At 43.1% G+C, this 14,760-nt stretch overlaps 1 protein-coding gene and 1 long non-coding RNA gene across 3 annotated transcripts in view; both read right to left on the bottom strand.

The window, feature by feature from the left end:
• The window catches only part of LOC121845937 (zeta-sarcoglycan-like), a gene marked incomplete at its 3' end in the record, with an annotated part of 222,863 nt that overhangs the window by 124,350 nt on the left and 83,753 nt on the right, over nucleotides 1-14,760 (bottom strand). The window lies entirely within an intron of this gene.
• LOC121845936 lies at nucleotides 7,391-8,916 on the bottom strand. Of its 2 annotated transcripts, none has more exons than XR_006082877.1 (3): nucleotides 8,868-8,916; nucleotides 7,969-8,077; nucleotides 7,391-7,510 (listed from the first exon to the last, which is right to left on the bottom strand). It is a non-coding gene; the product is annotated as an uncharacterized LOC121845936 (long non-coding RNA). The 2 variants fall into 2 exon arrangements; XR_006082878.1 differs by lacking the exon at nucleotides 8,868-8,916 and adding an exon at nucleotides 8,790-8,834.

The raw sequence follows: 14,760 nt of genomic DNA, 5'->3' as shown, positions 1-14,760 counted from the left end.
TGAAGGATAGTCGGACCAAAATGCAGCGTGTAGATTGCGATCCATGTTTAATCAACAAAACGTAAACACGAATCAAATACAAACACTACAAAACAAATAAACGTAACGAAAACCCCAACAGCCTATACTTGTGTCAACTAACACAGCGACAGGAACAAAGACACTAAGGACAATCACCCACGACAAACTCAAAGAATATGGCTGCCTAAATATGGTTCCCAATCAGAGACAACGATAAACACCTGCCTCTGATTGAGAACCACTCCAGACAGCCATAGACTTTGCTAGATAACCCCACTAGCTACAATCCCGATACATACACAACAAAACCCCAAGACAAAACACACCACAATACAAAAACCCCATGCCACACCCTGGCCTTTCCCAATACACGAAGAAAAACACAAAATACTTAGACCAGGGCGTGACACATCATAACATAATACCCATAATACCCATCATAACATAATACCCATCACACCCATCATAACATAATAACCATCAGAACATAATACACATAATAACATAATAACCATCATAACATAATACCCATCATAACATAATACCCATCACACCCATCATAACATAATAACCATGATAACATAATACCCATCATAACATAATACCCATAATAACATAATAACATCATAACATAATACCCATCATAACATAATAACCATAATACCCATCATAACATAATACCCATCATAACATAATACCCATCATAACATAATACCCATCATAACATAATAACCATCATAACATAATACACCATAATACACATCATAACATAATAACCATCATAACATAATACCCATCATAACATAATACCCATAATACCATCATAACATAATACCCATAATACACATCATAACATAATACCCATCATAACATAATACACATAATACCCATCATAACATAATACCCATCATAACATAATACCCATCACACCCATCATAACATAATACCCATAATACACATCATAACATAATACCCATCACACCCCATCATAACATAATACCCATAATACACATCATAACATAATACCCATCATAACATAATACCCATAATACACATCATAACATAATACCCATAATACACATCATAACATAATACCATCATAACATAATACCCATCATAACATAATACCCATAATATCCATCATAACATAATAACATCATAACATAATAACCATCATAACATAATACCCATCATAATAATACCCATAATAACCATAATAATACCCATCATAACATAATACCCATAATACCCATCATAACATAATACCCATCATCATAACATAATACCCATAATACCATCATAACATAATACCCATCATATAATAACCATCATAACATAATACATCATAATAATACCATCATAACATATACCATAATAACCATAATACCCATCATAACATAATACCCATAATACCCATAATAACATAATAACCATAATAACATAATACCCATCATAACATACCCATAATACATCATAACATAATACCCATAATAATACCCATACATCATAACATAATACCCATCATAACATAATACCCATCATAACATAATACCCATAATACACATCATAACATAATACCCATCATAACATAATACCCATCATAACATAATACCATAATACCCATCATAACATAATACCCATAATACCCATCATAACATAATACCCATAATACACATCATAACATAATACCCATAATACCCATCATAACATAATACCCATCATAACATAATACCCATAATACCCATCATAACATAATACCCATCACACCCATCATAACATAATACCCATAATACCCATCATAACATAATACCCATCATAACATAATACCCATCATAACATAATACCCATAATACCCATCATAACATAATACCCATCATAACATAATACCCATAATACCCATCATAACATAATACCCATAATAACATAATACCATCATAACATAATACCCATCATAACATAATACCCATAATACCCATCATAACATAATACCCATCATAACATAATACCCATAATAAGCATCATAACATAATACCCATAATACCCATCATAACATAATACCCATAATAACATAATACCCATCATAACATAATACCCATAATACCCATCATAACATAATACCCATAATAATAATAACCATAATAACATAATACCATAATACCCATCATAACATAATACCCATCATAACATAATAATAATACCATCATAACATAATACCCATCATAACATAATACCCATAATACCCATCATAACATAATACCCATCATAACATAATACACATAATAACATAATAACCATCATAACATAATAACCATCATAACATAATAACCATCATAACATAATAACCATCATAACATAATACCCATAATACCCATCATAACATAATACCCATCATAACATAATACCCATAATACCCATCATAACATAATAACCATCAGAACATAATACCCATAATACCCATCATAACATAATACCCATAATACACATCATAACATAATACCCATAATACCCATCATGTTACGGTTTTCTAGGTGTGAAGGATAGTCGGACCAAAATGCAGCGTGTAGATTGCGATCCATGTTTAATCAACAAAACGTAAACACGAATCAAATACAAACACTACAAAACAAATAAACGTAACGAAAACCGAAACAGCCTATACTTGTGTCAACTAACACAGCGACAGGAACAAAGACACTAAGGACAATCACCCACGACAAACTCAAAGAATATGGCTGCCTAAATATGGTTCCCAATCAGAGACAACGATAAACACCTGCCTCTGATTGAGAACCACTCCAGACAGCCATAGACTTTGCTAGATAACCCCACTAGCTACAATCCCAATACATACACAACAAAACCCCAAGACAAAACACACCACAATACAAAAACCCCATGCCACACCCTGGCCTTTTCCAATACACGAAGAAAAACACAAAATACTTAGACCAGGGCGTGACACATCATAACATAATACCCATCACACCCATCATAACATAATAACCATCAGAACATAATACACATAATAACATAATAACCATCATAACATAATAACCATGATAACATAATACCCATCATAACATAATACCCATAATACACATCATAACTTAATACCCATCATAACATAATACCCATAATACCCATCATAACATAATACCCATAATACACATCATAATCTAATAACCATCATAACATAATACCCATCATAACATAATACCCATCATAACATAATACCCATCACACCCATCATAACATAATACCCATCATAACATAATACCCATCATAACATAATACCCATCATAACATAATACCCATCCATCATAACATAATACCCATCATAACATAATACCCATCATACCCATCATAACATAATACCCATCATAACATAATACCCATCATAACATAATACCCATCATAACATAATAACCATCATAACATAATACCCATCATAACATAATACCCATCATAACATAATACCCATCATAACATAATACCCATCATAACATAATACCCATCATACATAATAACATAATACCCATCATAACATAATACCCATCATAACATAATACCCATAATACACATCATAACATAATACCCATCATAACATAATACCCATAATACACATCATAACATAATACCCATAATACACATCATAACATAATACTCATAATACACATCATAACATAATGTCCATCATAACATAATACCCATAATATCCATCATAACATAATAACATCATAACATAATACCCATCATAACATAATACCCATAATACCCATCATAACATAATACCCATCATAACATAATACCCATAATACCCATCATAACATAATACCCATCACACCCCATCATAACATAATACCCATAATACACATCATAACATAATACCCATCATAACATAATACCCATAATACCCATCATAACATAATAACCATCAGAACATAATACCCATAATACCCATCATAACATTAATACCCATAATAACCATCATAACATAATACCCATCATAACATAATACCCATAATACCCATCATAACATAATACCCATAATAAGCATCATAACATAATACCCATAATACCCATCATAACTTAATACCCATCATAACATAATACCCATAATACCCATCATAACATAATAACCATCAGAACATAATACACATAACATAATAACCATCATAACATAATACCCATCATAACATAATACCCATAATACACATCATAACATAATACACATAATACACATCATAACATAATACCCATAATACCCATCATAACATAATACCCATAATACCCATCATAACATAATACCCATAATACCCATCATAACATAATACCCATAATACCCATCATAACATAATACCCATAATACCCATCATAACATAATACCCATCATACCCATCATAACATAATACCCATAATACACATCATAACATAATACACATCATTGCTCAGGTGAGAGAGGGAGAAAACATACAACCCCACATCTTGACTGAGTGTTTATGTTTGTCTATGGAAAGTGCACTACTAGGTATCAAGGTGAGGTGTGTGTGTGTGTGTGAGGATGAATCTCATGATTTACAACCCCCTCTACCTTATCCTTTCCAAACCCGATTCCCAGGGCTCCACGGGGACCAAACACAATAAAGTGTTCCAATGTAGCGACGGGGGGGTACACGGAGAGCGGCACCGGAGACGGATCAGACAGCCGCCGTAGATCATGAGTTTGTGAATACGGGATGAAGCCGACAAGGCCGCCGAGCATGAATCACACCAAGGCAGAAGAACGAACGCTGTCCGTTCTACCCTTCCACTCAGCCCTCCTCTCATCCCTCCTTCTCCACGCCAAACTTCTGCTTCACGCCCACGGTCAAGGTAAAGGGGGTTGTATGTTTTCCTTTCCTAGGAAGTCTACACCGACTGCCAGCCGAGGACTGTTGGTAATACAAATGTCTTAATGTGAGCTAACGGCAGACAGATTTCAAGAGAAGGTACATTTTCCAGCTTGAATGCACGCAATTTTGGGAACACAATGCCCTGTAAAATCTTTATGCCATGACGACGTACGTTATTTTAACTAATGACTAATGTTTGTTAATAGACTGACACCGCCCCAGGGGGAACTACAAGACTGTTTTATAGCACATTTTAATAATGGCTGGCTAGTGCATTAGGCAAAAACAATTTGGGGACTGTCCAAGTTGGCAAAAAGCAAACACTTCCTCATTTCAATTACTCCTAGTGTTACTAAAAGGGCTTAGGAAAGAATGTGTCTTATCGTGGAGATAATGAGGACGGAAGAAGCATCTACATTAAGTAAGGATGAGAAGCCCCACATATCATCCCTGAGAGGGCCGCGTCACATCAAACAGCTTTCATTCCCCGACAGACAGACCAATATCTGCGGCTGTCGCCAACAACTCTGAGTCTAAGCTTGTGGCTCGAGGGAAATCGACGAGTCGGACCTCGTTCTCTGAATGGGGAAGACGGTAGAAGAATGAAAAGAATGGGAACGCGGGGGGCGGCAGCGTCAAATCAAATCTCTCACCCACCCACTCATTCCTTCCCCCAAATGATAGACCCTGGCGGAAACAGGGAGGGGGGCTGGAGGGGGAGGGGAGGCCCAGGGGGACGGGCCACTGTCGTCAGGGCCGTAATCTGGGGCTAACACCAGGCTAGATTCTAGATGGGTCAGAATGAAGAGCTGATTTGATACGGGAGCCCCGGGCTGTGAGGACATGTCATGAAATTCAGAACGGAATAAGAATCAGAAGGAGGCTCTGCTGTAGACAACAGTGGAAGGTACTGTTGTCACAAGGGCTGTTTCACGGTTTGAATGTCACATTTGGTGGTGTAAAATCCAACTACCACCAAAACAGTATGCACGTAGGGAATCCAGTCATCCACACCAACGGTTTAGTATTCATCTACACAGCTCCCAAAGTAATGAGGAAACAAGATGTTCTATTGAGCCTGCAACAAATCAGAATCAAACCCAGATTCTGGCACTCTAGGCTCTCACTGCAGAAGTTATGAAGAAGACAGAGAGAAGGAGAGAGAAAAGAGAGAGAGAGAGAGAGAGAGAGAGAGAGGAAGAGAGAGAGGAGAGAGAAGAAGAGAGAGAGAGAAGAGAGAGAGAGAGAGAGGAGAGAGAAAGAAGAGAGAGAGGAGGAGAGAGAAAGAAGAGAGAGAGGAGGAGAGAGAAAGAAGAGAGAGAGGAGGAGAGAGAAAGAAGAGAGAGGAGAGAGAGAAGAGAGAGAGGAGAGAGAGAAGAGAGAGAGAGAGAAAGAAGAGAGAGGAGGAGAGAGAAAGAAGAGAGAGAGGAGGAGAGAGAAAGAAGAGAGAGAGGAGGAGAGAGAAAGAAGAGAGAGAGGAGGAGAGAGAAAGAAGAGAGAGAGGAGGAGAGAGAAAGAAGAGAGAGAGGAGGAGAGAGAAAGAAGAGAGAGAGGAGGAGAGAGAAAGAAGAGAGAGAGAAGCAACAAATAAAGACTGAAGATAAAACCATCCTAATGTGATTAATGAAAGACTGTTTATGTTGTGGTTTTATACCAGGAGGACGAGAGCAGATGGAGGAGTTACAGTGATTCTCCTTTCTCTCCTCTCCTCCATGACTACTGCTGTAAACAGACATTTCTCTCCTCTCCTCCAGGGCTACTGCTGTAAACAGACCTTTCTCTCCTCCTCCACGGCTACTACTGTAAACAGACCTTTCTCTCCTCCTCCACGGCTACTACTGTAAACAGACCTTTCTCTCCTCTCCTCCACGGCTACTACTGTAAACAGACCTTTCCTCTCCTCTCCTCCTCCAGGGCTACTGCTGTAAACAGACCTTTCTCTCTCTTCCTCCAGGGCTACTGCTGTAAACAGACCTTTCTCTCCTCTCCTCCTCCAGGGCTACTGCTGTAAACCTCTCCTCCAGGGCTACTACTGTAAACAGACCTTTCTCTCCTCTCTGTAAACTCTCCTCCCAGGGCTACTGCTGTAAACAGACCTTTCTCTCCTCTCCTCCTCCAGGGCTACTGCTGTAAACAGACCTTTCTCTCCTCTCCTCCAGGGCTAGGGCTACTGCTGTAAACAGACCTTTCTCTCCTCTCCTCCTCCAGGGCTACTGCTGTAAACAGACCTTTCTCTCCTCTCCTCTCCTCCAGGGCTACTGCTGTAAACAGACCTTTCTCTCCTCTCCTCCTCCAGGGCTACTGCTGTAAACAGACCTTTCTCTCCTCTCCTCTCCTCCAGGGCTACTGCTGTAAACAGACCTTTCTCTCCTCTCCTCCTCCAGGGCTACTGCTGTAAACAGACCTTTCTCTCCTCTCCTCCTCCAGGGCTACTGCTGTAAACAGACCTTTCTCTCCTCTCCTCCAGGGCTCCAGGGCTACTGCTGTAAACAGACCTTTCTCTCCTCTCCTCTCCTCCAGGGCTACTGCTGTAAACAGACCTTTCTCTCCTCTCCTCCTCCAGGGCTACTGCTGTAAACAGACCTTTCTCTCCTCTCCTCCAGGGCTACTGTAAACAGACAGGGCTACTGCTGTAAACAGACCTTTCTCTCCTCTCCTCTCTCCAGGGCTACTGCTGTAAACAGACCTTTCTCTCCTCTCCTCTCCAGGGCTACTGCTGTAAACAGACCTTTCTCTCCTCTCCTCTCTCCAGGGCTACTGCTGTAAACAGACCTTTCTCTCCTCCCTCCAGGGCTCTCAGACCTTTCTCCTCTCCTCCTCCAGGGCTACTGCTGTAAACAGACCTTTCCTCTCCTCCTCTCCAGGCTACTGCTGTAAACAGACCTTTCTCTCCTCTCCTCCTCAGGGCTACTGCTGTAAACAGACCTTTCTCTCCTCTACCTCCTCCTCTCCTCCAGGGCTACTGCTGTAAACAGACCTTTCTCTCCTACTCCTTTCTCTCCAGGGCTACTGCTGTAAACAGACCTTTCTCTCTCTCTCTACTCTGTAAACAGACCTCCAGGGCTACTGCTGTAAACAGACCTTTCTCTCCTCTCCTCCAGGGCTACTGCTGTAAACAGACCTTTCTCTCCTCTCCTCCTCCAGGGCTACTGCTGTAAACAGACCTTTCTCTGCTGTAAACAGACCTCTCTCCTCTCCTCCTCCAGGGCTACTGCTGTAAACAGACCTTTCTCTCCTCTCCTCCTCCAGGGCTACTGCTGTAAACAGACCTTTCTCTCCTCTCCTCCAGGGCTACTGCTGTAAACAGACCTTTCTCTCCTCTCCTCTCTCCTCCTCCAGGGCTACTGCTGTAAACAGACCTTTCTCTCCTCTCCTCCTCCAGGGCTACTGCTGTAAACAGACCTTTCTCTCCTCTCCTCCTCCACGGCTACTGCTGTAAACAGACCTTTCTCTCCTCCTCCAGGGCTACTGCTGTAAACAGACCTTTCTCTCCTCTCCTCCTCCAGGGCTACTGCTGTAAACAGACCTTTCTCTCCTCTCCTCCTCCAGGGCTACTGCTGTAAACAGACCTTTCTCTCCTCTCCTCCTCCAGGGCTACTGCTGTAAACAGACCTTTCTCTCCTCTCCTCCTCCAGGGCTACTGCTGTAAACAGACCTTTCTCTCCTCTCCTCCTCTAGGGCTACTGCTGTAAACAGACCTTTCTCTCCTCTCCTCCAGGGCTACTGCTGTAAACAGACTCTCTCCTCTCCTCTCCTCCAGGGCTACTGCTGTAAACAGACCTTTCTCTCCCTCCAGGGCTCTCCTCCTCCCTCCAGGGCTACTGCTGTAAACAGACCTTTCTCTCCTCTCCTCCAGGGCTACTGCTGTAAACAGACCTTTCTCTCCTCCTCTAGGGCTACTGCTGTAAACAGACCTTTCTCTCCTCTCCTCCAGGGCTACTGCTGTAAACAGACCTTTCTCTCCTCTCCTCCAGGGCTACTGCTGTAAACAGACCTTTCTCTCCTCCTCCACGGCTACTACTGTAAACAGACCTTTCTCTCTCCTCTCCTCCAGGGCTACTGCTGTAAACAGACCTTTCTCTCCTCTCCTCCTCCAGGGCTACTGCTGTAAACAGACCTTTCTCTCCTCCAGGGCTACTCCAGACCTTTCTCCTCTGCTGTAAACAGACCTTTCTCTCCTCTCCTCTCCTCCAGGGCTACTGCTGTAAACAGACCTTTGGGCTACTGCTGTAAACAGACCTTTCTCTCCTCTCCTCCAGGGCTACTGCTGTAAACAGACCTTTCTCTCCTCTCTCCCTCCAGGGCTACTGCTGTAAACAGACCTTTCTCTCCTCTCCTCCTCCAGGGCTACTGCTGTAAACAGACCTTTCTCTCCTCTCCTCCAGGGCTACTGCTGTAAACAGACCTTTCTCTCCTCTCCTCCTCCAGGGCTACTGCTGTAAACAGACCTTTCTCTCCTCCTCTCCTCCAGGGCTACTGCTGTAAACAGACCTTTCTCTCCTCTCCTCCAGGGCTACTGCTGTAAACAGACCTTTCTCTCCTCTACTCTCCTCCAGGGCTACTGCTGTAAACAGACCTTTCTCTCCTCTCCTCCTCCAGGGCTACTGCTGTAAACAGACCTTTCTCTCCTCTCCTCCAGGGCTACTGCTGTAAACAGACCTTTCTCTCCTCTCCTCCTCCAGGGCTACTGCTGTAAACAGACCTTTCTCTCCTCTCCTCCTCCCTCCAGGGCTACTGCTGTAAACAGACCTTTCTCTCCTCTCCTCCTCCAGGGCTACTGCTGTAAACAGACCTTTCTCTCCTCTCCTCCTCCAGGGCTACTGCTGTAAACAGACCTTTCTCTCCTCTCCTCCTCCACGGCTACTGCTGTAAACAGACCTGTCTGTTCTCTCCTTCTTTCTCTCCTCTCCTTCTCCACTGGCTACACTCTTAGCAGCTATCTAGAGCCTAAAAGGGTTCTTTGGTTGTCCCCATAGGATAACCCTTTGAAGAAACATGTTTGGTTCCATTTATATCTGCATGTAAAATAGGGAAACAGTCAATTGTGTGAACTCTTACACATCTTTGCGTGGGTGGGAAAGACATACAGGGGATTGTGTCATGTTGGTCTCATTCATACTAGAATATGACTAGGGCCCTGAGTTTTTCCTTCAAATGGTCACTCCAGGAAAAACTCGGGGCACTAGACATTACGCAAAACAGTGTCTTACCATCTGATCAATCAAACCTAATGTCCCTCCCAGCCAGGCTGTTCTTACCTTGAACCTTATTCAAGACAGAAAGTAGTCCAACCTAATGTCCCTCCCAGCCAGGCTGTTCTTACCTTGAACCTTATTCAAGACAGAAGTAGTCCAACCTAATGTCCCTCCCAGCCAGGCTGTTCTTTACCTTGAACCTTATTCAAGACAGAAGTAGTCCAACCTAATGTCCCTCCCAGCCAGGCTGTTCTTTACCTTGAACCTTATTCAAGACAGAAGTAGGCTGTTCTTACCTTGAACCTTATTCAAGACAGAAAGTAGTTCCTAATGTCCCTCCCAGCCAGGCTGTTCTTACCTTGACCTTGAACCTTATTCAAGACAGAAAGTAGTCAAACCTAATGTCCCTCCCAGCCAGGCTGTTCTTTACCTTGAACCTTATTCAAGACAGAAAGTAGTCCAACCTAATGTCCCTCCCAGCCAGGCTGTTCTTACCTTGAACCTTATTCAAGACAGAAAGTAGTCCAACCTAATGTCCCTCCCAGCCAGGCTGTTCTTTACCTTGAACCTTATTCAAGACAGAAAGTAGTCCAACCTAATGTCCCTCCCAGCCAGGCTGTTCTTTACCTTGAACCTTATTCAAGACAGAAAGTAGTCCAACCTAATGTCCCTCCCAGCCAGGCTGTTCTTTACCTTGAACCTTATTCAAGACAGAAAGTAGTCCAACCTAATGTCCCTCCCAGCCAGGCTGTTCTTACCTTGAACCTTATTCAAGACAGAAAGTAGTCCAACCTAATGTCCCTCCCAGCCAGGCTGTTCTTTACCTTGAACCTTATTCAAGACAGAAAGTAGTCCAACCTAATGTCCCTCCCAGCCAGGCTGTTCTTTACCTTGAACCTTATTCAAGACAGAAAGTAGTCCAACCTAATGTCCCTCCCAGCCAGGCTGTTCTTTACCTTGAACCTTATTCAAGACAGAAGTAGTCAAACCTAATGTCCCTCCCAGCCAGACTGTTCTTTACCTTGAACCTTATTCAAGACAGAAGTAATCAAACATAATGTCCCTCCCAGCCAGGCTGTTCTTTACCTTGAACCTTATTCAAGACAGAAAGTAGTCAAACCTAATGTCCCTCCCAGCCAGGCTGTTCTTTTCCTTGAACCTTATTCAAGACAGAAAGTAGTCCAACCTAATGTCCCTCCCAGCCAGGCTGTTCTTTACCTTGAACCTTATTCAAGACAGAAAGTAGTCCAACCTAATGTCCCTCCCAGCCAGGCTGTTCTTTACCTTGAACCTTATTCAAGACAGAAAGTAGTCCAACCTAATGTCCCTCCCAGCCAGGCTGTTCTTTACTGTTCTTTACCTTGAACCTTATTCAAGACAGAAAGTAGTCAAACCTAATGTCCCTCCCAGCCAGGCTGTTCTTTACCTTGAACCTTATTCAAGACAGAAGTAGTCCAACCTAATGTCCCTCCCAGCCAGGCTGTTCTTTACCTTGAACCTTATTCAAGACAGAAAGTAGTCCAACCTAATGTCCCTCCCAGCCAGGCTGTTCTTTACCTTGAACCTTATTCAAGACAGAAGTAGTCCAACCTAATGTCCCTCCCAGCCAGGCTGTTCTTTACCTTGAAGGTAAGGAGGAAGGGAAGGAACCCAGTTCCTTTAGGATGCGTCTTATAGCCCATGAGGCTCTGGTCAAAAGTAGTGCACTAAGTAGGAAATAGGGTGCTAGTTGAGCCCTGTACTTTGACCTACATCACTTCAAGAGAAGGTGTCCCTGGTTTAGCTGGATGAAAGGGAAGGACGTGTCAAACAGGAAACGCTGTGAGCGTTAATGAGGAGGAAAATAAATAGTGCTTTGTAGCGTGGGTTGCCAGGCGAAGTGAGAAGGGAGGAGGAAGAGTGAGGTAGAGGAGGGAGGAGGAGGAAGAGGGGAAGGAGTTTGTGTATGTGCTCTCGAATGCATGTAATGTATGTGTGTGTGTTTTGTATGCACACGTACACATGCTCTCTCTTGTGTGTGTATGTGTGTGTATGTGTGTTTGTGAGTGTCTGTGTGTGTGTGTGTGTGCGCTCCCACTCATGCGTGAAAGTGTGTGTGTGCGTTAGGCATGTCCTCCGCCCCTCCACCTACACACACCAAGTGTATCAAACACCACACTCAGTTTGAGATATAAGACAGAGCTAGAGGGTACAAAGTAATTAAACTTCCCAGTCGGCGCAAAGCTCAGCTGCATAGCGGAGGATTCTGGGACAATAAGAACAAGTCTGCGTCCCAAATGACACCCTATTCCCTATAAAGGTCCCTGGTCAAAAGTAGTGCACTATGTAGGGAATAGAGTGGGACGCAGACAGTATGTAGGGTGGCTCTATATAGAGTACTGTTCCAAGGGGACTGCTACAGTCACAGTAAGAGAGACAGGCCCCTGACAGTCTGTCTACTAACACACCACTGATCTGGTGTGAAGGGATGTTGAGTGATGGAGTGATGGAGCAGCCAAGACTAGCTGTGAGGGCTGCCTCTGTCTGGGCTGTCACACTGTACTGACACACACACACACACGCACACACACACACATGCACGCACACACGCACGCACACACACACATGCACACACACACACACACACACACACACACAGGGTCATCACACTAATGACACACATACAGAAACAGACACACACACACTGTCTGCTTTTGGCTCTAGTGACATGAGGCAAATGACGCGTTAATTCCTCTTGTTTGTAATCCTGAGGATTATGGGTATGAAGCGCGTGTGGTGCACACCGCCTCCCCTCAAATTGGCCCAGGAACATTTAATAACATCAAAGTCAAAGTAGCTGCAGCCTTTCCTTCAAGATCACACACACACATTTTCGAAAAGCCATTAACTCTACCGGGTGATTTCCATAATGTGACTGAAGAGCTGATGAGACAGACAGACAAACAGAGACAGACAGACGGGTGGTGAGGATGTTGTTTTTGAAGGGGGAAGCTAACGAGGGGAGGATTTTGGCGTTAACCCCCCAACACTCTGGCCCTGACCTGGGGATCGATGGCTGGACGGCTGCCCCTTCAATCCCATCACTCTCCTTCCTTCCTCCCTCCCTCTCTCTTTTCTTCATCCCGCCCTCTCTCTTTTCTTCATCCCTCTCTCTCCTCAATCTCTCTCTTCATCTCTCTCCATTTCTCCTTCCTCTCTCGCTTTCTCTCGCTCTCACTCATCCACCCCTACTCTTCTTCACTGCAGCCACTCACTGATGTAAGAGGAACCAATACATGAACCCACAGTGTAAAAACACACACACACTCACACACAAACACCGCACATACACAGCGTCTAATGATCACGCACAGAAGCTCAATAGCGTACAGACCTAATCAACACTGCATGAAACCCAAACACACACACACTAAATATGCTGCATATTTTTCCACTAATTGGTATTTTAACCAATCAGATCCTCTATTTTCCAAATAATGGGAAAAAACGAGCAGAATTGGGCTGCCAGTGTAAACCCAGCCATACACACACACACGCACGCATGCGCACACACACACACACACACACACACTTGGTGGCTGTGAAGTCAATCAATCAATCAAATGTATTTATAAAGCCCTTTTAACATCAGCCAATGTCACAAAGTGCTATACAGAAACCCAGCCTAAAACCCCAAACAGCAAGCGATGCAGATGTAGAAGCACGGTGGCTAGGAAAAACTCCTTAGAAAGGCAGGAACATATGAAAAAACCTAGAGAGTAACATGCTGGTCAGTTTTGTCGCACCCTATTCACTACATAGCTCCCATCCTTTTAGAGAGTACCTATGGGCCAAAGGAGTGCACCGTTAAAGGCCCAGTCATTTTATATCAAATCATTTAGAGGAAACAATTAAGTATCTTACTGTAATAGATTTCCATTCAAAATTTGCAAATATAGCTTTATAGCAACAAACAAAATGATCAATCAAGAATCTTGCTAGGACTGTGGGAGTGGGAAGGGGGAACCTGACAACGAGCTGCTGTTGGCAGAGAGTTCAGGAACTCTCTTTGTGATTGGTCTATTAACCACTTTACCACATGGTGATGTCACAAGGCAGATCAATTCTCCCGTCAAACCTGCTGGTAAGAAAGTCCTTTGTGGATTGTATTTTCAACCAGCAACTATCAGGAAATAACACTGATAAAAATAACAACTAAAGACTTTCACAGTGTTAGTTTCATCAGCTGATATAAAACACAGGAAAACAGAATGTTGAGTACACTGGACCTGTCAATCTGCAGTAGGGGAAACAGAATGTTGAGTACACTGGACCTGTCAATCTGCAGTAGGGGAAACAGAATGTTGAGTACACTGGACCTGTCAATCTGCAGTAGGGGAAACAGAATGTTGAGGACACTGGACCTCTGCAGTCAATCTGCAGTAGGGGAAACAGAATGTTGAGTACACTGGACCTGTCAATCTGCAGTAGGGGAAACAGAATGTTGAGTACACTGGACCTGTCAATCTGCAGTAGGGGAAACAGAATGTTGAGTACACTGGACCTGTCAATCTGCAGTAGGGGAAACAGAATGTTGAGTACACTGGACCTGTCAATCTGCAGTAGGGGAAACAGAATGTTGAGTACACTGGACCTGTCAATCTGCAGTAGGG

This window comes from Oncorhynchus tshawytscha, unplaced genomic scaffold, assembly GCF_018296145.1.
Source record: "Oncorhynchus tshawytscha isolate Ot180627B unplaced genomic scaffold, Otsh_v2.0 Un_contig_1016_pilon_pilon, whole genome shotgun sequence".
In the NCBI taxonomy this organism is placed as follows: domain Eukaryota; kingdom Metazoa; phylum Chordata; class Actinopteri; order Salmoniformes; family Salmonidae; genus Oncorhynchus; species Oncorhynchus tshawytscha.
The sequence above is the reverse complement of the archived record's forward strand: the minus strand, read 5'-3'. Positions and strand labels throughout refer to the sequence as shown.